The sequence below is a fragment of the Cricetulus griseus genome, chromosome 2 (assembly GCF_003668045.3).
Source record: "Cricetulus griseus strain 17A/GY chromosome 2, alternate assembly CriGri-PICRH-1.0, whole genome shotgun sequence".
Lineage (NCBI taxonomy): Eukaryota > Metazoa > Chordata > Mammalia > Rodentia > Cricetidae > Cricetulus > Cricetulus griseus.
Window position 1 is genome coordinate 147,965,067 of NC_048595.1, and position 23,210 is coordinate 147,988,276.

Below are 23,210 nucleotides of genomic sequence, written 5' to 3' on the forward strand. Positions count from 1 at the left end.
AGGAAGGGGAGGGGAAAAGAGAGAAGGAGTCCTGGTTTCATTTGCTTATTATCTTCCCAGAAGTGATTATAAGGTGTCTGCTTTACAATATATCACAAATTCGCTAAAGTACTGACTCCCACCACCCAATCCAGATACATAACCAACACAGACATTGTCAACAATGCAATTGGCAGGACAGGCCTAACACTTCCTTGGGGCACCATAAAATTTTAATAGTGCCAATTACTGTAGGGCAATTTTATTCCCTCTTGTTTTTGGAGAAGGGGGTAACAGTTAATCCAGCCAGACCCCAGTCTGGAAATCTGGATTGCCTCAACTGCCTATGTGTGGAAGACCCCGGAGACATTATTAAGTCAGTTTGCAATCTCTTAAACTGTAAATTGAGTTACAAAAGTAAAACTTAAGAAACTGTAAAGGTGTTAAATCAATATGTTTCATGCACCCTGAGCTTGTAACCTCCCTTCTATGAGACATTCCCCAAGTGGCTGTCCTTGACTCACATTATTGTTTGAAATGCTCTTTAATGCGAACATTTCGTTCTGTTCTCCACTGTAGACCTTTTCATTAGACCTCAGTCATTACTTCTCTTTTATTGATTACTTCAGCTATGCATCCTGTTTAATACTTGCTTTAAAATAAAAAGTACAAGCGTGCCATGGAGCCTGGCCCTTGCTTGTTCTGAGTTCTGAGTGAGCAGTGGTTGGGCATGCCAGCTTTCAGGTGGATTGTAAAACGAGTCCACAAAGACACATTTTTCCTTGGTCTGAAATGCTTTTGTTAGGGAAAATCAACCCAAACCCAAACCTGAAGCTGGTGCTGCCGGCTAAGGTCCCCGGCTCCCATTCTTGCTAAAGCCTGCTTCTCTGTACGGTGGAGTGACAGTTTTAGAAGTTAAGAATTTTCCATTACTTGCCTTGCTTTTTCCTTGCCATCTGCAAACAGTTTATTTTTTAAGGGAAAAAAAAGTGAAATTGATTCTGTCTTGAAAGACCTAAACTTAAAATACGTTGCATTTTAAAAGGTGATATCCAGCATTTTAAAGTCAGCAGGAACGGGATGAAGCTATGCACCAAATGAATTGCTTTATCCTAGAAACCGAGGCAGGACACTCCTAAAATGAGAGATTAATAGGTAACGGTGATATTGAAGAATGGCCCCTCCTATTCTGTTCCCACAGTTAAAATGTCCCTTTACTTATTAGCTCCAATTAGTTTCCATGGTAACCGACCAGCCCTTGTAAACCCCGGCACTCTGAGCTTCACTCATCTTTGTCTAGACTGGGCTCTCCACCCTTCTTCCTCCACAGATGGTAGTTTAGCAGAGTCTGTATCTATAGCCATATCCTTCGCACACACAGAACTGGCACATGAGTGCCCACACTCACATTTTTTGCTAGCACAATGGTGGCCAAGGGAGAAGGGAAGTGGCATTAATCCCCGGCTCCAGCAAATGCATCTGCTGCTGCATTAATGTTTGCTTCTTTTGGTTATTGTTTCTTCCAGTCTTGTTCTATTATCAGATGTTTGCTGCTCATAATTTCTTTTCAGGGAAACCAATACAGAATAATGAAAACCTCATTAAGCAGAAACACCTATCAGCCACAGAGAAAGCCCTAAACTACCTTTTTTTGTTGTTGTTGAAAGAACTATTAAAGTGAAAAAGAAAAACCACTTGTTTGTCATGCTTGAGAAAAGGAGAACAAAGCCAACATCAAGGTTTACCAAGGAGGAGGGCCAGGGAAGGAGGCTGATATGACGATTTAGTGCAGTCACAGCATCGTGTGTCTTTTCCCCTGATGATGCCAGTGGGCCAAGGAAACCAATCCAGTAATCAGGGAGGTTGAGGGAGCTGGCTTCGTTGCAGAGGAAGGGGACAGAGCTGCAAAGCAGTTCAGCTCTGAGCCATAGTGCTGCAGGTGAGCCATGAAGCCAGAGTCTGAAAAATCGGGTTGAGTGACCAGGGAGAAGGAAAAGACCTTTCAAAAATGTTTCTGACCATGAGATCTCAGCGAGCCAAGGATAGTTTTAATTTATGCTTATTTGATTTCTTTGGACCCAACTCAGGGAAAAAAAAATAAAGCTTAACTTTATTGTATGGGGGCTGGAGAGATGGCTCAGCAGTTAAGAGCACTTGTTGCTCTTGCAGAGGACCTGAGTTCAATTCCCATCTTCAACTAACTGAAACTCCAGTTTCAGGGGATCTGATGCTCCCTTCTGGCCTCCACCAGCACCAGGCACACATGTGGTGCACATACATACATACATACATACATACATACATACATACATACATACACACACACACACACACACACACACACACACACACACATACACACACACACACACACATACATACATACATACGAACGTACAGGGAAATCATTCATAGACATAAAATAAAAATTAATGAATCTTAAAAATATCAGTATTTTATTTATGATTTGTATGTGTGTACCTGTGCATGTGTGCCTGAGAGAGTAAAGGTCAGAGGGCAACTTTGTGGAGTTGATGCTCCCCTTCCACTTCTGGTGATCAGAGTCAGGTCACCAGCCTATGGAGTAAGTGCCTTGCCTGATCTTGCTAGCTTCAAACTCAATTTTAATCCATTGCCTTTCCAAGATGAGCTGCCCCTTTGAAATTTAGGGAAACTGCTTCTCAGCAAGGCTTTTGTGTTGGCCATCTTTAATATTTGCAAAGATCAGAATAGAAACATTGTACCCCTCCCTATCCCCTCACCTCGGCTACCACCATTTTTCTGGCACTGGTTTTGACGTGAAAGAATGATTAGGCATGTGGGTTGGGGAGATGCCTTAGTGGGTAAGGGACTTGGCATGTAAGCATGAGAACCTGGTGTAGTGGTTTGAATGGCCCCCATAAACTCATATGTGTGAATACTTGGTCCCCATTTGGTGGAACTGTTTGGGAAAGATTAGGAGGTATGGCCTTGTTGGAGGTGGTGTATCACTAAGGGGAGGTCTTTGAGGTTTCAAAAGACTCATGTCATTCTTAGTGTCTCTTTCTGCCTCCTACTCATGGGTCAAGATAAAAGTTCCTTGCTGTTCCTGCCATGACTTTGCTCTTCTAATGGCTCTGACTCTCTGAACCCCTAAGCCACAGATTAAACCCAACTTTTTATAAGTTGCTTTGTTATCTTTCTATAACCCATCTTTTTAAAGTTGTCATGGTGTTTTATCACAGTAATAAAAAAGTAACTAAGACACTTTGGTTTGATCCTCTAGAACCCACATAAAAATAACTGGACCCAGTAGAAAACACTTGTAGTCCCAGCACTGGGAAAAAACTGCAGGGGGATCCCTGAGACTCACTCATCAGTAAGTCTAGCAAAATTGGTGAGCTCCTGTTGCAGAGGGAGGCCTGTCTCAAAAAGTAAGGAGGAAAGCAACTGAGGAAGACACCCAGTGTCAATTTCTGGCCTACTTCTGCACAGGCTCACATGAATAGTCAAGAATAAAATGTCCCCAAATCTGAAGCAATCACTTTCTTCTCTCCTCCTTCTCTTCTACCTCTCCCCCCACTTCTTATCTGGGCATCACACCTAGGCCTCAGCATTCTGGGAAAGTGGTCTAACACTGAGATAGTGCCCAAATATTACATCTGTGTACGGGGACAAGGTAAGCATGAGTTGGAGGCTAGCCTGGACTACATACAAATTCCAGGGCAGTCTGGGTGATATAGTCAGATCCTGTCTCAAAATAAAAACAAACCAGTGTCTGAGGTTGGCTTCTGAAATCAGAAATAGAAAACCAGTGCTGATGGCCAATGCATGTGTTAAGACATGGATACCTGAGATGGTCTTTATACCGCCAAATTCTTTCCTTCAATAAAAACAGTTCTTAAAAATTCATGTGTCCAGCAAATGGCAAAGGCCATGAAAATTCCCCCTTGCTATACATCTAAAGAAACACCTATAACAAGTAGCCCATTGCCATTCATATCCTAATGTATCTACAGATGTATAGTCAGTCTTGTAATTGGAACAGTCTACAATTCTAAATCCAGCAAGATTGCACAGCCTCTGGCGTTTTATTATTCTCCGTCACCTAAACTTTACTGCCTTTTTTAAATTAAACCATGCCCTTCTCCAAAAGAGAGAGAACGTGATTGCTTGCCTCATGAAATCATAGGCTATGAGGCCACCACTGGACTCCAATTCGCTGTGGCTGTATAGTTTCCCTGGGGGAGATTACCCTTAAGCCAGTGGGTGCTGTCACACCAAACAGTGAGCTTTTTGTTTCTAAGATTTATTTGTTTTATATGTGCATTTATTTATTATTTATTTGCTTAAATATTTATTTATTTATTTACTTATTTATTTTGTCTGCGTGTATGTCTCTGCAAGAATGGCAGATCCTCTGAAACTAGAATTAAAAAAGTTGTGACCTGCCATGTGTGCACTGGGAACTGAACCTTGATCCTATGGAAGAATAGCTCTGGTGCTCTTAACCACTGAGCCATCTCCCCAGTCCATTATTTTTGTTTTTTTTTTTTTTAAGATGGGGTCTTTCTATACAGCCTTTGCTGGCTGCAACTTGCCATGTGGTTCATGCTGGCCTAGAACTCAAGAATCTACCTGTATCGGCTGGTATTCAAGTGATATGCCACCATGCCTGGCGACAGAGAACAGTTGTATCAAGGAAGCAAACTTCTCAGCAAGCACAGATTAAAACACACTGAAATGTGTATACAGATGAACTTTACATTATTGAGGAGGATGAGGTGGGGTGGTGGATGACTTAGGAAGCAGTGACCCACATATGGAATAATTTAAAACAAAAATTGGATTCCATAGAATTATGACAACACAACCCTCAATGTCTTAGAAATCAATTCTAAATCCATATTTGCAGAAAGTAGTGTTGGGCCATTGGGCTTTAGTCTCCATTTAAGCAAAAAATTAAATGTGGAAAAGGTAATAATGGGATTCCAGCAATCAGATCTTGAGGTTTGGTTAGATCAACTTGCAGATAAAATTGTGGATAACTGGGATAGAATAGACCCTAGGTCTGCAAAGTTGAGTTGTAATCTTTGCTTTGTAATTTGTATATTTCCCAATCAATGTTAGTAAAGTGGGTAAAAGCAGAAAGCTGGGGCCATGACTTTGATTCGGTGTGGAGCACTGCCCAACACTTTCTAGTTACCAGATTCCATCCCCACCAAGTGGGGTTGGTAGGAACCTGGATACAGCCACAGGCATTACTCAATGTCTAGAATACAGTGGCAGGGTTTTGTTGTTGTCATTGTTTTGTTTGTTTGTTTAAGGAATGGTAGGCAAAACTACAGCCCAGGAAGGCATAAGGGTAATATCCAAGCCATGGGTAGAATACTAATAAGCTCCAAAAATTAATCTATGAACATCTATTTTTCTCCAAAAAACAATATCTATTTTTCTTTAGAGATAAAACACAAAACTACAAATATTCTCTCAGAGTGATTATGTTTTGCTTTGGCTGTATTACATGATTGAAAGAGTCAGTGTGAATTCAGATGCACAAAATATTTTCAGTTATATGGTATCTATTCTTTCAGCTATCAAGGTGATTAAAATGTGTGAGGATTGTTAGGTAAGTAAGAACAAGAGAGCTTTATTTCATTATTACAGGACAAAGTGTTATTTCTTATGGCCATGCTTTATTGTATAAAAAAAAATGGGATCCCAAGAGACCTCATCTTCTTGACTACTTGTACTTTTTTCATATATGGGATTAGAGATTTGGGGGATATATCAGAGAGATAAATGCTTAAGAGATGTTTTTTGAAGCAATGGGCATCAGACCCTGGACTGCAATTCTTCCTTCCCTGGGTCATATGGCATCTTGAATGCAAGGCAAGAATATGTCTGAGTCTCTTGCTCAGTGGCTAGGAAATTAACAAAGGTTTGCAGCTTTTTATTGAGTATCACACTGAAAAAAATAAAGTTCACAACTCTTCAAACCTTACCTGAAAATTTTAAAATAAGAAGTGAGCTTCTTATGAATAGAAGAGTAAAAAATGATTGGCCAAATAATAACTGTTCAATCCATATAGCTGAAGGAGACAGAGAACTGAATATGCAAGGTAAAGAGAATAAAACAGAACACGCCTGTGACACTAGCACATGGGAAATAGAGGCAGGAGGATCTTGAACTTAAGACCAGAGTAGGGAATGTCCTTTTCATAGGTCTCCAAGTGAATTCGTTTCAAAATCATAACAGTTTGTCCTTTGCATCTTTTCTTTTCAAACTCAGCAAATGTGTTGTCATGGTAAGTCACTTTGTATGTGGTATGTGAGAGAGAGGTGGGGGGAGGGAAGGAAAGAGAGAGGAAGGGAGACAGGGAGAGAGGGAGAGAGGTTTGAAACAGTTTGAGGAGCATCTCTTGTAGCCCTATGTAGTCTCTATGTACCAGAGGATAATCTTGAACTCCTTCTCCTCCTGGCTCTACCTCTCTAGTACTGGGATGGCAGAAACGTGTTACCATTGGGCTGAAATAGTTAAGTCTTTAATAAAAAGTCCAATACTTGTAGAGCACATTCAGACACCACTTCTAGCACAACAGGACATCCCCATTTGCCTGAGATTTAGTAGTTTGGAAATCACTCTTGAGTACACTGAGCAGCTGAGAACACAGTCCTTCAAAATCAGATGTGGTTCTCTGACATTCCCTGCTTTCTCACTTCAAGGGTGGAAATCTAGGAGCTGGGACTTCTTGCTGAGTTGATAGAGTGTTTGCCTACTACATATGAAGGCTATGGCAATGAAAACCCTCAATCCCTACACTTGGGAGGTGGAGGCTGGATGATCAAAATTCAAAGTTATCTTCTGCTACATAGCAAGTTTAAGAGCAGCATTGGCTATCACAGACCCTGTTTAAGAATGAAAACTTAAAAAATACATATAAAAGGAAAATAATATGTGTGTTGCACTCATCAGTGTTGGGAAGTAAGCAGTCCAGAAGTCTGTGAGAAACAGATGGAAAACAGCTGCCCACACAGACTAGCTGTTATGACAGTCTTCACCAAGAAGCCAAGCTTACAGATGGGAAAAATTGCCCTTGACTATGAATATTTAGTGGTTCTAAATTTTCTTTATTGTTGTTATGTTTTTAGTTGTTCTTTTAAACAAGTAACAATGTTGGGTTGTTTTGTGGATCCTATGTGAACTCCACAGGCTAAATAAAAACTTAGATTTTCTTAGATTCTTTTGAAAAGATATTCAACAAATCACTGTTATTAACTTACTCATATGAAAGTCATCCTTAGTTATTCACAATAGACCATACCAAAAAAAAAAAAAAAAAAGAAAAGAAAAACTGTAAAATAATAGAAAACGGATTCTTTTCCTCTTGATAGTTATACAATGTAGTTTGCTTATTTTGACAACCACAATTTCTTTCCCAACAGCTAAGGTCCCCGGTGAATCTGCAGAAAGGACAATCACAATATTTTTGCATTTAAAGGCATATTTGTCAAGTACTTTCCAACAAATCTTTCTTTAAAAAAATTAGGACACTCCTATCCTGGTGTTAACTCTTTCTTATGCTAAGCAGTTCCCTCTGGTGTAACTTAACAAAAGCTTTGATGTCAAATAAGTATGTCAGCAGCTAACACTGAAGTAGCTTCTACTCTATGCTTTGAACCAATACAGGTTTCTAATTAATGGCTTAATTACTTCTAATACCATTCATTACAATATTAAAGCCAGAGCTCCAAAGACAATATGCTTTCAAGGCTCACTTCCTTGGCTCTTATTTATTTTGAAAACAAAATTAGTTATCACAATCTTTTTCCCAAAAGACTTTTTGGGATTTTATTTTTCAATTTCTTTCTATTTTTTCCTGTTAAGGAAAGCTCTGCAAAAGCCGATGTTATTTTAATAAGTCATAAAGATAACTTCTTTTGCCTTAGCCATGCCCCCTCATCAATCACCAAAAAAGACAGCTTGTTTTTCCAAGTTTTTAATATGCTAAAATAACTAACAATTTTGGAACTCAAGGCTTTTGGATGATATTTTAAGCCTCACAAAACAGTGATGAGGAAGGTCCCATTTTAGCTCTAGTTTACAGACAGGAGAATTGAGGTTTAGAAATACTAAGAGCTACAAACAAACTCAAACATCCAGTAAGAAAGAGGGTCTAGACATGAATTCCTACTTTTGCAATTTGTATCACTAATGCGTTTGCCATTTGCTCAGCACTTTGCATCCCATTTGTGAGAATTTTAAGGTGCTAGGGTCATTGGTCCCAAGATTCCATTGCCTTTATGGCCTACCTGCCTCCATGTTATATGGAAAGTTTTCTGTAACTGTAGAAATAATTTTCTATTTTTGCACTGAAACAAGATTTGGATAAATCCTCAAGCAATGGCCTGTAGCAGGCAGAGCCCTGTGAGTTTGAGGTCAGCCTGGTGTACCTGGAGTATGCAGTGAGTTACAAGCTAGCCAAGGTTACATAGTGAGAGAGACCCTGTCTCAAAAAACCAGCCGACCAAATACAACAACAATAGCAGCAGCAGCAAAACCTAAAAGTAAAAAAGAAAGGAGAAAAAAACATAAAGAAATAAATGGTCTTGCATGACCTATGTCTTGCATTCAGGGCAAGGGACTACATTCCCTCTTCAGCCAACAGGTATGTCTAAATTTTTACACCTACAGTTGCCTCCACAGCAACTTTGATGCCTTTCCTTTCTCCCAGACTCTACATCTTCTGCGGGGCCTAATAGCCATGTGTGTTTGATTTTTAAAAATAAGGTAAATATCCCCATGGCAGTCATTAAATAGCATTCCTAATCAGTCATTTCCAACTTTCTTAATTGGCTCCAGGGGAATTGAAATTGGCATGCCCCCCTCCCCCTCAGGACAACACCAAGCATGCTTTCCTGATGCTTCATTTGAACAAGAAGTGAGTTCTAATATCCAAAAGATGTCTGATAATACTTTATGCAGCTGAGAAGTCAGTTATGGGATTAGGAACTAGATTTAAAGGAAGCCAAAGGGGGAATAGAAAGGGTTTCAGCATTAAAAAAAAAGTTATGGGGTTTTTCTTCCCAGAAGAGTTTTTTAAATGGTTTTCCATAATAAGTTCAAGAAAATTTGGAGTACACTGTACTACCATTTTTTTTTTAGCTGACTATATTTCTTAGAAAATGTATAAGTTTATTTATTGGTAAGAAATCTCTCCTGAGGAAAATAGTTAAGTCATCATACATAAAAATATCCCAAGAGAAAATACATGGGAAATTATTTTCAAACTACTCACTGAACCTAAGAAAGTCTGCACTTGACCATGAAGTCATGAAGATGTCTTCTAGAGTCACTTAATTAAATCCAGGATTTGGGGACCAGGAGGAAGAAAATTAAAATCTGAGGGACTTTTTTTTTTTTTTTTGACAATGTGTCTCTAAAGGGTTAGTTAGTAGAAAGTTCCTCAGATCACGTGCCTGGGAAGCCCGCAAGTGACAAGCAAGTGTTTGGACTTCCTTGTTCTGGAAAGCAAAGTCATCTAGAGGGACAACTTAAAGTATCACATGGATCCTTGAAATTCTACCATTACCTGCTGTTCATTATATCATTAGACATTGAGTCCAGGAAAGGTGGGTGTCGTCCCTATCACTGCCAGATGGGCAATCCAAAAGCAAACCAATACATAGAAAAACTCAACAGGCTCTATTCAGGCTGTTTGAAATTCACTAAAAATGAATTCAATATAATATCTAAGTCAAAATAGAAGTTCAGGTTTGGAGATGTAGCTTGGCAGGAGAGCACTTACCCAGCGCCATCAGGGTCCTGGTTCTGTCCCATCACTGCCAAACACATGACAAAATAAATATAGCAGAGGAAGTCCAGGCTCCAGGGACAGGAGAAGCCATCTTTTTAGGAACATTTAGTGTCTAAAGCACATCCGACTCTTGCCTTTATTTGTGCTATAAGACTCCTGACTTGAAATAGACTTGAGAATAATGTGAAAACCTTGGAATTATATATAAGCCGAGTATATAAAACAGACATTTCTGGAGCAGATCTTGACAGAAAGCTCTGAGCTTCATCTAGAGATCTGGTCATTTGTAACTTCTCTGTTGGAAATTTATCTAATTTAGGTTTTTGTTCATTTGTCTGTTTTGTTTTTGTTTAGTTGTTTTCTTTTCTTTCTTTTTTCTTTTTCTTTTTCTTTTCTTTTCTTTCTTTTTTTTTTTTTTTTTTTTTTTTTTTGAGACAAGGGATCTCTATGTAGCTTTGTATGGTCTGGAAGGAACGTATTAAATCCAAGCTGGATTCAAACTCTCCTTGATTCCCTCCCACAACGTTTGAAATTAGAGATGTGGCACACCAGAGAATAGACTATTTTGTTGTTGTTTCAATCTTGATGGTGTTTATTTGTTTGTTTTTGTCTTGAGACTAGATCTCATATAATCCAGGCTATCTTCAAACTAGCTGTGTAGAGGTTGGCTTTACACTCTTGATTCTCTTGCCTGTTCTCTGAAGTCCTAAGGTTAGAGGCGTGAACCACCACTCCCAGCAAGAGTAGTTTTGTAAATAAACAACAACAAACTTCCCTTCATCTCTCTGAGAAGAAATGCATAAGCTAGTCCCAAGGACATGGAGTTTTCATGGAAGGGTTGTTAGGAGAGGGTCAGGGAAGACCAAGAGACATGTGGAAGAATAAGCAATAAAACCTGCTCTCCCTGCTCACGACTAGAAGGGACTTACTCAGGGAAACAGCTTCCTGCTTTGTGACACACTCAGAACTTCATGGTCTAGTGACACAATAGGTCAATTAGGCTTTTGACTCGTGTCCAAAAGGTAACCACACAAACAGGAGTTTAGTTTCCAGATACCAGAAGGCAAAAAAAAAAAAAAAAAAAAAAAAAAAAAAATTAACTATTATTACTGATAGATGATTTTATAACATGAAATAACCTAAAGCTAAGTTAACAATGCACTTAATTAATAAAAATTTTGCAGTTTCGACATCCTACTATACAACCTTAGTGTGCACTCCCATCTCAAATTCCTTCTTTCACTTTCTTTTCCTTCATCTCTGGAATGGTACTTGGGTACCAAGTTTTGGGGCATCTCAGCTAGTGATAATAGTATAAGGCAGAAGACAGGCATTTAAAGTTTCTGGCATATTAGAAGATGCAATGCCCATAGCTGTGTAAGGACTCAAACATTATGCTGGCTTGCCCCTATCACCTGGCAGAATGCACTCAGGCAGTACTGTGGTCAGCCCAGGGTTCTATGAATACTAGTCTACACGCAGGTGCAAAGGAACCTTTTAAAGGAAAGACCTCTGCCGACTTAGGCTCTCTTTCCCCGGTTCCCCTGGAGGAGACAGGAGTTTCCCTGTCTCCCTCTTCTTTTCTGTCCTCTCTCTGTCTCTATGTCTGTTTACCTCTCCTCTCTTTCCTTCCCCTTTTCCTCCCCTTTCTAATAAAACTTCTCACTTAAACCCTGCCTGCCTGGTGCGTTTGTCCCTCTGCCTCGCCTACCATGGAATCTGCCAAGGTCACCCACGCAAGATCGCCTCAAGCTTTATCCTAACAGGCTGGATATATCCCTATCATACGTTGCATTTACATTTGGAAATTCAGAGATGTATCCTATAAACACATAATGCGATACAGGAGAATGAATGAAATAAGCACATGGCCTCTCCAAGGTATGGCTGAGGAGAAGGCTTTTATTGTAGATATGAAGGAGTGAATAGTCCAGACTGAAGCAAGCCATGAGAAGAGAGAGAAGGGGAAAGAGTGAGGGAGGGCGAGAAGAGAGGCAAGGCTTAGAGAGAAGAGGCCAACGGAGAGCCAAGAGAATGTGTGGCCGAAATGGTTTATGTAGAAAAGAGACACTGGGGGGGGGGTGGAGGGGGCGGGAGCGAAGTCTGGGCTGTAGAGGTTTAGGGTGGGGGGTGGGGTGAGAAGTACTGAGAAGAGCCACAGGTATTGAGTGAGCTTGGGGGCCAAGCAGACATTTGGTATGCTAATAGGCACCACAGTTAGCCATTTGTCCTGACTTTCTTTGGTACGTGACAGACATGTCACTCATACTAAAATTACAAAGTCTATCAAAACTAGTAATTCTTGGTGCACAGCACAGCCATGGGTTACAAATAGAGCAAGTTTTTTTTTTTTTTTTTTGTTTTATTCTATTAGTTCAAATTAGCAACAAGCTTGTTTAACATGTCAATCCCTCTCCCTCCCCTCCCCCCAACATCCCACCTGCCCCTAGCCATCCCCCTACCACTCCCCAGGCAGGGTAAGACCCTCAAAAGGGGCTCCCCAAAGTCTACCACATCATCCTGGGCCAGGCTTAGGCCCTTCCCCATGTGTCCCGGCCAAGAGAGCATCCCTTCACATAGGATGGGCTCTCAAAATCTCTTCTTCTTCTTCTTCTTCTTCTTCTTCTTCTTCTTCTTCTTCTTCTTCTTCTTCTTCTGCTTCTGCTTCTTCTGCTTCCTTCTTTCTTTCTTTCTTTCTTTCTTTCTTTCTTTCTTTCTTTCTTTCTTTCTTTTTAAAGACCTAACATATTTAATTCGGTGCGTTACCCCTGTACAAATGGAAAAAAAATTAAGTTCAACATTTCTAGACGCATATGGCTGTTAATTTTTGTACAATGCCAACTTAACTCGGTAAACTGGGATACTTTTTTCCAAAGTTGACAGCACACCAAAAGTTTCCAAAAATTCAAATTATAGAGCAAGTTTTTAAGATGAATGACAAATACCTGTTTTTAATATTTTTGGAGGACTTTGGGTCAGTTAATGTAATCAACTTTGGAGATACACACTCATCTTCAGTAGCCACTAGAGTTGTTTTCAGGACACCCATGAACACTAAACTCTGTGTATGTGTCAATCAAATGATGTCACATTTGCATATGACCTGTACATATTGGCCAATATTACTTTATTTCTGGATTTCCTCTATACCTAGTATCTTAGTTACTTTTCTATTGCTGTGATAAAATGCCGTGACCGAGGCTACTTATAGAATAAAGGGTTTATTTGGAGCATATGGTTCCAGAGAGATGTGTCCATCACTGTCTCAGTGAAGAAAGATGGCAACAGGCAGGCATGGTGGCTTGAGCAACAAGTTGAGAGCCCAGCCTTCAAACCACAAGCAGCAAGCACAGAAAGTATACTGGGAATGACATGAGGCTTTTGAAACCAAAAAGCCAGCCCCCAATGACATACTTTCTGCAGCAAGGCCACATCTCCTAAACCTACCCAAATAGCTCTACCAATTGGGGCCAAGTATCCAAACATCTAATCATATGGGGGACATTCTCATTCAAATCACCATACCTATTACAACTTAAAGTGATGTATGTGCTACATTGTTTAGGAAATAACAATAAAGTCTACATATTTTTCTACAGAATATATGTTTTGCAGTTAATTGAATCTATCCATGAAGAGGGACCACTGTACTACAAAAAGTCCAAATGTGTGTCTCTTTGTGGAGGGAGAAGCCTGGGTCTGGACCTTCACATCTAGCTGGAGTTGGAGTTTTAAGAGCCAAACCATGTCTCCCTCCCTCCTAACCTTACTCAGTGAGACATCAGACAAAAGAAAGCATTCCCATCCAACTGGAGGCTCCCGGGCTGATTCTGGGTGGGGTTGTAAGATAGTCTTTGCTAATAAATGGCTATCCAGTGTGTGTATGGGGAGTGGGGGGGGGTAAGTCTTTGAGAATAATAGCCGGAGTATGAAGCAGATGGAAAACATTCGATGTGGGTAATTCTGGGAAACACACTTCTTTTGGGCATGAGAAACTTAGTAAAGGTTTAGAAGCCACAATGTCAAGAATGATGATTACTGGGCATCACAGGAGTGTCAATTCTCCTGGAATCCTTTTGTCAGTCTCCTCGGCTCTACCTATGACCTTGCTTACTGATTCCCCTTCTGTTGTTCTTTCTATTTTACAATTTAGTTTATTTTTAATTGTGTGTGTGGGGGGGGGGGCGGTGTGGGTGTGGGTGTGAGTGTGTGTGTACAGGGGTGTAAGTGTCTTCAGAGGCCTTAGATTCTTATGGTGCTGGGACTGTGGGTGCTAGGAAATGTACTGGGGTCCTGTACAGCTAGTAACAGCTGAGCCATCTCTACATACAAACCTTCTTTCTTTCTTCCTTCCTTCCTTCCTTCCTTCCTTCCTTCCTTCCTTCCTTCCTTCCTTTCTTTCTTCTTTCCTTCCTTCTCTCTTCTCTCTTCTTTCTCTCCCTCTTTCTTATTTTATTATAATAATGTGTTAGAGTTTGTTGCTATAAAAAAAAAAAAAACTAGGGATAATTAAATTGCAAACAGTAAGGGTTTAAACTAGGCATGGTGACACACAACTGTAATCTCAAGACTCTGGATGCAGAGTCAGGAAGATTGTTACAAATTCCAGGCCAGCCAGGACTATATAGATGGAAAACAAGACTAGGCCTGTGACTTCCTTGGTAGCATGCTTGCTCAGCATGCATGAAGCCCTGGACTGGATCCCTAGTGCCTCATCTATTAGGCATGGTGGCACATACTTATAATCCTAGCACTTGGCAGGCAGAGGGAGATGGATCAAAAATTCAAGGTCATTCTTGTTCAGCCTTGGATACATGAGTACTACCTAAAAACTCAATATATGATAGAAAACATATCTGTGGTATTTGTCTTTATTTTACTGAATATGATCAGTTCCATCTATTTCCTGAAAATAGTATGTTTTCTTCTTAACAGCTGAATAATACTCCATTGAGTATGTAAGCTATGTTTTCCTTAATGCATTCAAGCTTGCTAGGCAGAGACTAGAATAAAGCTGCAATAGCTTTGGGGAAGCAGGGACCCATGGTGTTTGCCGACTTTGGTTTCTTTGTGTATTTACCTGAAGTTGGTATAGTCATCTCAATGGTAGGTGTAGCTGTAATGAAACTATTTAAACAATTATGTAATAAACAAACTTAGTTGTTCACACACATGTAAGGTCAGATGATGACTTGTAGGTCTTGGTTCTTTCCTTCTACCATTTGTGTCCCAGGGATCACACTCAAATTGTCAGCTTTGACAGTGAGTGACTTCAATAATTTGTTCCATCTCACCAGCCCTCAGTTTTAATTTTTTTCTGGAGCTTCCATACTGATTTTCATGTTGAGTGGACTAATTTATGTTCCTGGTCCTCTGTGTCTTTAACAGCATTTGTATGTCGCTTAACGCTTGTTGTAATTTTAAAAAGTGGTCAGAGAGAAAGACATGGGACAGAGCTTGGGTGGAGGGGTTTTTATTGGGGTAAAGTGAATGGGAAAAGCAGGGAGGGAAAAGGAAAAGGAGCAGCTGAAGAGGGGGGGGAGACAGGGAGACAGGCAGAGAAGCAGAGAGAGGAGAGAAGAGGAGAGGAGAGGAGAGGAGAGGACAGGAGAGAAGAGGAGAGGAGAGGAGAGGAGAGGAGAGGAGAGGAGAGGAGAGGAGAGGAGAGGGAGGGAGAGGGAGAAGGAGGAGAGAGACAAGGAGAGAGAGATGGGAGGTGGGCAGGGTTAAAAGGGAACTCAATGAATATTCACAGGAGGTGCTTTTAGTGGTTGCAGCTGAGGGCATATCCTGTCAGAATCCCAAGGACAGGCCAGTACAGATGCCTGAATACTATCAATGTTTTCTTGCTAACAATCTATTCTGCGTGGAGGGATTTCAGTGGACTCTTCCTTGTTGTTGCCCCAATGACTGAAGATATTGAACATTTTTAAAAATGTATTTCTTGACCATTTGAACTTTATTTGAAACATGCTTGTTCAATTTATTTGCTGACTAACTGGTTAAAGTGTATACTATTTCTGTTTTTAAGTTTTTGAATTCTTCATATATTCTGTATATTGTCTCTTGCCAGATGAATAGCTGGTGTGCCCCACTCCCCACCATTTTGCAGGCTGTTTATTCATTCTTTTGTATCTTTTGTTGTGTGAAAGCCTTTAATTTGATGTAATCACATCTCTGGATTCTTACTATTGCTTCCTAAGCAACCAGGGGCCTATACAGAAAGTCCTTGCCTGCACCTATTTCTTGGAATTGTCCTGGTTTCAAAGTTTTATATTCTTTATTAGGGCCTTTGATTCATTCCAAACTGATTATTTTTTTCAGAGTGAGAGATGGGCATCTAGTTGACTTCTATGAGAGGATATCCTATTTTCCTAGACACCTTTGTAGAGAGTTATTTTTTTTTAATCCAGTGTATGTTTCTAAGCCCTTTTGTCCAGAAAAAGATGACTGTAGCTGTATGAGTTTATTGATAGGTCTCATATTGGTTCCAATTTTCTATGTTATTCTTTATGTCAATATCATGCTGTTTTGTTCCTATGGTAGTAGAGCAGGTACTGTGGGTTTCTGATGTTCTTTTGACTCAGGATTGCTTTGGCTACTAGAGGACTTTTGGGGTTTCATACGAATTTAGGATTTTTTCCATCCCTGTGAAGTACGTTACTAGAACTTCTACAGGAATCACAGTGAATCTGTAGATTATTTTTGCTAATATGGCCTTTTAACAATATTAATTCTCTACATGTATGGGAGGTATATCTTCTGCAATTTCTTCAGTGGTTTACATTTTTCCTTGTAGAGTCCCCCCATCATTGGGTTAGGTTTGCTCCTATATTTTTATTCTCTTTGTGTTGCTGAAGTTTCTTTCCAGTCTGGTCCCTCAGCCAATTCACCCCAAATAAACACACAAATGCTGTATTAATGATAAAACTGTTGGCTGATGACTAGGGCTTCTTATTGACTAGCTCTCTCTTAATTTTTAACCCGTAACTACTAATCTATGTATTTCTACATGGACTATCTTACCAGACAATGCCTGGCACTTCCTAACTTCCCAGTCTTTACATGGTATCTCTGCTGGTGGCTCTCTCTCTCCTCTCTTTCCAGCATTCTCCTAGTCTCCTAGTCCCATCTATCTTCCTGCCTCTACTGGCCATTCAGTGTTTTATTCATTAACCAATAAGAGAAACATATATACAGAAGAAAATCCCCCCCTATCATCTTTGAACCTATTGAGAAGAGAACTGCTTTGTGATTCTTTTCTCAGCAAGTCTTTTACTGGAGTATGTCTTAGTTTAGTTTCTTTTCTGTTGTGATAAGACAGTGTATGGCATGATGGATCTATGCTCCAGTCTCTCCCAGGTGCAGCACTCACCATCTTTTGTATTGCCTCTCTCTGCTGTTGCAACAAAGAAGGGCGACCAGGCTCTGGCTAACTTCACTTGTACCCTGGTTGATGACTGGGATTTTATTTCCCTTGACAAAAAATTCACATAGTATTAAGCAAAAACACAAAAACAGAAATGACATACACAAATTGGCTTCCAGCTTGTAAAACAATGTGTGTGAGAAGACAGATGTACCTATTGCTAACAGTTCTTAGAAGGTAGTTTATATTTTATAATTTTTCTGTATCACTAAAAAATCATTCTCTTTGTCTAGAAGGCTTTCAAAATGAAAACTGACGGCCCCAATGCCATTAAGGGTCTGGAGATTTCTAGGCGTGAATCTTGAATAAATCTCGACAGAACAACAGCTCTAACACAGTAAGTAGGAACCCGGTCGAGCTAATTTCCTGGCCTCTCTGATGGTGCCAGGCTGCCGCTGGTTGTCAATTTCACACATACAATTTCTCTCTATTCAGAGCTGACAGCTTGGATTTCCCCTTCCATTGTGAGGCCTGTTCTGGTTTCTGGCTTCCTCAGGCTTGCATTTGGTAACCTTTGCCCTCTTATTTGGTACAAGCCAAAATGCCATCTTTGGAAAACTAATGTACCAGAGAAAATGGTAGCATGAAGCCATGTAACCTACTGTTCTTTTCCTTTCTGCCCGTGAAGGTTATTATTAGAACTCATTTTAGTGAATTTCAAATCCATTCAAAGTATCATGGCTTTAAATTTCTCTAATGGAAGCAAGCTTTTGATGTTTGGGTTTTAGAAGCCTGTCTGGCTTCTTTAGAGCTCAAATTTTTATACATTGGCACAATTGATCAAAGACTGTTTTTAGACAGAGGGAAAAGGCAATTTACTTTACCTATGGTTGTTTTGTGATCTTCACATTGTTATTATACTTTTTATTCCCAACCCCTCTTTCTGTTTGAAGATCTACTTTTCCACTCACATACACTGGTCTCATCTTTTTGATCAGTCTGAGAAACCATCTGGAAACAATCGAGAGTGACGTCACAAATCCAGCATTATGATCTAGATGTCATCTGAAAGCACAAGAGAAGGGACAAATGAAAGAGCCAGGAAGGTTGATTTAACCTTCAAGCACAAATATCAAATTGCTGATGGACATGAAAATAACTAAAGGTTTACCTTGGAGTCTGACATAGGAAATATGCTGACCCTCATTACTAAGTGTTATAGAAAAAAGAGCAAACACTCATCCAGGGAGAAGGCTGAACATTGATGCCAAAGCTCAAAAGGCTTTGTATCCTTGGGTTTGACAGTGTCCTGAAGCTAAACACAGGGGACTATGAAAAGTCTTAAACTGGGGCTAAAGGTCATAGACAAGGACAATAGAACTGGAATTTGGAAGAATTTGTACTCCACCAAAGAATTCCCAGACCTCTCTTGAAAATAACAGGTTGCCTAACTCATCAGAGAACATTAAACCCAAACTATGCCCTCCACTGGAGAGAAAGAAATGATAAGAAGGGGGCTTCTCAGCTTTGAGGGGGAGAGCCTAGAATTTCCATGTGAATGACCCTGAAATTAATGAAAGGAGTCATTTCTTTTTGCTTCTAGAAACACTTTGCTCCTAAAACTAGCTCATTCTGGAGTGAAATGTACAATTCTTTTTGGCTTGAATAGTCCATCCCCTGCCTTGGATTTCAGCCAGAAGCTATGGGAGGTATACAAATTCCAGGGCGTTCTATGGGTCTGGCAGAGCTGTACGAACTTTCCTGTGCAGAAATCAGAGTAGGAGCAACAGACTTCTGCTCTTCCAATCAGCAGTCCTCCATTTTCTGGAATCCTTCCCAAATATATGTACTATAACTGTATATCTTTTTAGCAAAGGTGATTCACATTAAAATTCCTTGAATTCTCCTTAATTTTAATATCTTTGCAAAATGCCTTTCTACCATTAAATCTTGTCATTCACTTAAAAACTATTATGGGATCATTTGTTACAATTTCAACCTGGAAAATATGGTCAATACACTAGTTCATGAACTTCCTTTGGCCACCTAACTGTGTCCAGAGAGTCCTTCCTCTTTTGCAGCTATGTACTCTCTTTTTGGTTACTATTGAATTCAAGTGTGCTCTTGACATCACTCTTACCTGATATAAAGTAAACATGTCCAGCCCTTGATTTTATGCTGTCCCTCTTTATTTAACTGCAATATACACTAAATGAGACAATAACGGCTCCTTTTTTATGCTAAAAAGAACCCAAGAGTTATTATGGGTCTGGGGCAATGTCTAGATAGGTTGGGCTTGCTGCACAAGCATGAAGACTTGGATTAGTATTCTCAGCACTCAATAAAAACAAAGAAGGGGGGAGGGAAGCGGGAGGGGGAGGGGAAGGGGAGGGAGAGAGGCACAGACAGCAGCATATAATCTTAACACTGGGAAGATAGAGAGAAGCGAGTCCCTTCATTAGTTTCAGGCTCAGTGAGAAAGGTAGTCATATCTATGAAAAATAACCCTCAAAGAAAATGTACACATAAGCAAATTCTACTGCCTTCAATTTGATGTGGGAAAAAACTTAGGGAAGACAGACATATGTCCTGTGCCCCTATTTCATAAAATTGAAAAGTACAATCTTATGAGCCTGACTCAGCCTTGCATATTCTTCTTAACACAGTACACCTTAACTGTGTACTGTTTCTAGTAATTGACTTCAGAAGATATGTCCTTATCTGGGTTTAGAGGAAAAACGTTACTTGTTTTGATAAATTTGGAGAAATATGCATTATATTTTATTTAGAAATGGATCAATTTCATATTTTTATTTTGTGTCATTATGAATCTACATGTAAGATGTTTCTAGCTTACAAATATTGCACTTGGAGGTTTTTAAAAACTTAGGTCTCATTTGTTTCTGTAGGCTGTATTGGGTGAACTAGTCCAGGCAGTGCTGGAGAACTTGGCTGGGAAGTGACCATGAGAGAAGCTGGCAGGCTGACCAACCCAGCTACTACCCAGGCCTAGAACCAAGGTTATGAGTTGACCCACCACAACACTGAATAAATCTATGAACTGTTGGAGCATGTGAAGGGGACACACCTACAGATCCAAAACAGAGAACCTCCATGTCACAGTTCAACATCAAGATATCCAAGAGGAGCCCATTATTGGTGGTGTAGCAGAATCAAGAGGCCTCGAGCCAGACCAGTGACTCATGGCAATGAATACTTGCAAGTAAAGATGAATGGACTAAAGGGTAAACCGTGTGACTCAATGGGCCACACTACAGCTTCCACTACAAGATACTTCTTCTTTGCCCTATCTCTCTATCTTTCTATCTATCTATCTGTCTATCTATCTATCTATCTATCTATCTATCTATCTATCTATCTCTGGTTTTATTCTGTTCTGTTGTTGTTTTTTTTTTTTTTTAAATTTGGTTTTGATTTGGTGAGAGGCTTCAAGAGCAGAGGGGAGATAAGTGGGATCAGAATGCATGATTTGAAATCCACAAAGAATCAATAAAAGTTAAAAAAAAACCCAAGAACTTATAATCTACAGAAACAACAATTTAGAGTAGGATGAAAGGGACAGGGGGCAAAATAGGTTCTTCTATCTGTAGAGAAAAACACTTAAGAAGCACTGGGTAGAATGAAATATTTCAGGTTTCAGGTTTCTTCTTCATTATGTATAAAATGATGTCATTCTTAAAAAAAACTTGTTTCCTTATTTGCAAAGTGAGATTATTTTCAAAATTAAATATGGTACTTAGGTAAAGCATTCCACTTAGCACACGGAGAAGGAGAGGAGTGTTAGATAAACAGGAAGAGGTATTTGTGCTCCTGAGGAAATAAAATCTTAGCTCATCCTAAATGTAAACAAATAGAAAAGGAGGGTAGCAGGTAGGTGATCTTTAGACCTCATCTCCCCCACTTTTACTCCAAATTCAATCCCTCAGTCTCATCCTCAGCTCTGTAGCAGACCACCTGATGTCACCTCCACGCCTTTTCTGCTCCCACTACCAGGGGACTAAGCCATTCCTGGCGGCACACCATCCTTTCCTCCCTCCTTTAGGCCCCTTCTAGCTCATCTCCATCCCTAGGTGTCATCTCCCAATACCAAAAAAAAATCATTCTTTCCAGAATGCCCAGAGGCCACAGCTGGCAGAATCTAAGGAGCATTTCCCACCAAATAACCCACAGCTGCCACCTTCTCCCCTACCAGAGAGGGCAATAGAAACCAAGAAACAAAATACCCACCCAACAAAGACAAGACAAGATTTTAGCACCTACAATTCCAATCATCCCAAACCCATATGCATAGATACTAGTTTAAAAACACAACCACTGACAGCCAGGACAACATGACTCTACTAAAGTGCTGCAACCCCACTATAGTAGTAGGACCCAAGAATGCCAAATATAGGTGAAGGACAAGACAAGGACCTCAGAATAGCCATTAACAAATATATTAGAGGTCCTTAAAAGAGGAAATGAATAAATCCATTACAGAAATCTATGAAAACACAAACAGAGGAAGGAAATGAGGAAAGCAGACATGGAAGTAGAAATAGAATCAACAGAGAAAACCCACATGGAGGGAAATCTGGGATGAAAAACTTAGGAACTTGTACAGGAACCTCAGAGGAAAGGCTCACCATCAGAACACAAGACATAGAAGAGAGAATCTCAGTTATTGAGAACATGACAAATGGGTACTTCAGTCAAAGAAAACATTAAATCTGTTTGTGCATTCACATTAGACCTTTGTGCCACTGCCAGTGGCCTCAAATATTGCCCCATTGCACCACTCTCACCTATATTAAGGGAGCCTAACAGACTTAATAAACAACATGGATCTAACAGGTATTTACAGCACATTTCACCCAAACACAAAAGAATATACCTTCTTCTCAGCACCTCATGGAACTTTCTCCAAAACTGACCACATACTGAGACACATGGTGAAGCTCACCAGATAAAAGGAAATTGAAGTAACCTCCTGCATCCTATCTGACAACCATGAATTAGAGCTGGATATCATCTACAACAGAAAGCTTACAAAATCATGGAAATTGAACAACTCTCTTCTAAATGAAAAATGGGTCAAGACAGAAATTAGATTTTCTAGAATTTAATAAATATGACTACATATCATACCCAAAACTTATGGGACACAATAAAGGCTAAAGGGCAAGTTCATAGCATTAAGTGCCTACATAAAAAAAAAGAAAAAAATGGAGCCGGGCAGTGGTGGTTCACAGCCTTAAATCCCACACTAGGGAAGCAGAGGCAGGAGGATCTCAGTGAGTTCAAGGCTAGCCTGGTCCACAGAATGAGTTCCAGGACAGCCAGTGCTACTCAAAAACAAACAAACAAACAAACAAACAAAAAACAAAACCACACACGCACACACACACACACACACACACACACACACACACACACACAAAGAATAGATCTCCTATAAGTTTCTAAATGTTCCAGCATTTAGTAACTTATTTCAGCACACCTGAAAGCTCTAGAACAAAAACAAAAGTCATACCCTAAGGAATAATAATCAAACTCTGGGCTGAAATGAATAAAATAAAAATAAGCAAACAAAAATAATATGAAGAATCAATGAAACAAAGGGCTGGATTTTGAGAAAAATCAGCAAGATTGTCAAACCCTTATTCAAATTAACTAAAAGATTGAGAGAATACCCAAACTGGCAAAATTAGAGATAAAAATGGGGACATAACAACAGACACCAAGGAAATCCAGAGAATCATAAAGAAATACTATAAAAATTGTACTCTACCACTAAATTGGAAAACAGAAGAAACGGATGATTTTATCGATATATACCACTTAACCAAAGTTAAGATTGGATAAGTGATTCAAACAGACGCATAACTCCTAGTGAAATGGAGGCTGTAATAAAAGTCAACAACAAAGCAAAGCAAAATAAAACAAAACAAGCCTAGTGTAGATGGTTTTAGCCCAGAATTCTGCCAAACGTTCAAAGAGGAGTTAATGCCAATACTCCTCAAATTATTCCACAAAATAGAAACAGATCAAACATTGCCCAATTC